We start from the raw sequence: 1677 nt of genomic DNA, 5'->3' as shown, positions 1-1677 counted from the left end.
CTTTAAAATATCAAATTGAATACCTCCCTCTAAGTAAAAAGGAAATAAATAAAGGGAGAAAAACTAGATTGACCCAAATTAAGAGGTTAATTACTAAAATAACTCATAAAATGTGAGAGTTAGATGAGTTATTTTTTTGTCTAAAATACCCTTTTTGCTTTGTTAGAAAAAAAATAAAGTCAAATTTACCATTCCAGAATTTTTAATAAAAAAATTAAAATATTTTCAAAAGTCTGTCGGACTAGTTGTGACAGATTTATTTGTGTATGACAGATTTATTTTTGCACAACCGATTTATTTTTGTATGACAGACTTATTTTGGACGACAGATTTTTTAACTACAGTTACGACAGATTTATAATTGAAGACATATTTTTTTTTTTACGACAGATTTATTTATAAAGACACCACAGAATTTCACAATATATGACAGATTTGATATAATGTCTCACAGATTTATTTTCCACAGTTATTTCAGATTTATTTTCATGATTAAAAATCTGTCATGTTTTTTAACAGAAAAATAATTACTAGGTTGACCTCTAGTGATAACAGATTTGTTTTAAGTTACGACAGAGTTTTTAATTTAACCAAAAATCTGTCGTTTGATAACAGATTTATAACATTTTTAAAAAATTGCTAAAATGACCTATGTGAATACCATACGTTATGGCATATTTGTTTACGTTATGACAGTTTTTTTGTTTGCTTCCAAAAATCTGGTGTTTGATAACCGATTTATTTGATGTAAAATGTAAATACAGTGACAACAAATTTATTTTAAATTATATTTTTTTCAGTCATGTTTTTATTTAATATATTTTTTTATAAATCATATTATGAATCATATTTTTTAACTCATAATTTTAAAGCATATTTTATACATTTTAATTTTCCTAAATCATATTTACAAAATTAACATCATATTAAAAATCATATTTTTATATATCACATTATATTTTCATAAATTTTATTTTAATATTTTTTATATACATTATTTTTTAGTTATAATTTTATACATTATATTTTTATAAAACTTATTTAAACTGTATAATCTTAAACTTCATATTTTTAAATCATATCTTTATATAAAATATTTTTATAAAACTTAATTAAACTGTATTAAACTTCATATTTTTAAATCATATATTTATATACAATATTTTTATAAACAATTTTTTGAATATTATTTTTATACATTATATTTTAAATCATATTTTATTTTCATAAATTATATTTAAAAAATAAACATCATATTTTTAAATCATTTTATATTTTAAATTAATCATATTTTTAAATCAAAATATTAAATACTATAACTTTTGGTTTTTCGTTTTTTCAAAAAAAAAAATTAGAAAAAAAAATCTATATGGGTTTTTAGTCTTTTATGTAAAAATTGTGTCATTCTAGTTATTGGATAGGATGGAGTGTTAATCTAGTAATTAATTGCCAAATTTGTGTTAGATATATTTTCACTAAAATAAAATATGTTTTATCCAATCCTGAAAAGACCAAATGACAAGTGAGCAGAAATCGTCTATCTAAAGTAGTTGATCGTTGAAAAAATTATATATTTCAATTTAAACGTTGAAAAAAAGGAGCTCTAAAAACGAATCCAAACAAACAAAAAAAAAAAAGAGAATCTTGCAATCAAAAAAAAAAAAAAAAAAAAAAAAA

The sequence above is a fragment of the Camelina sativa genome, chromosome 16 (assembly GCF_000633955.1).
Source record: "Camelina sativa cultivar DH55 chromosome 16, Cs, whole genome shotgun sequence".
Taxonomy (NCBI): Eukaryota; Viridiplantae; Streptophyta; class Magnoliopsida; order Brassicales; family Brassicaceae; genus Camelina; species Camelina sativa.
This window is presented reverse-complemented; position numbering follows the sequence as displayed.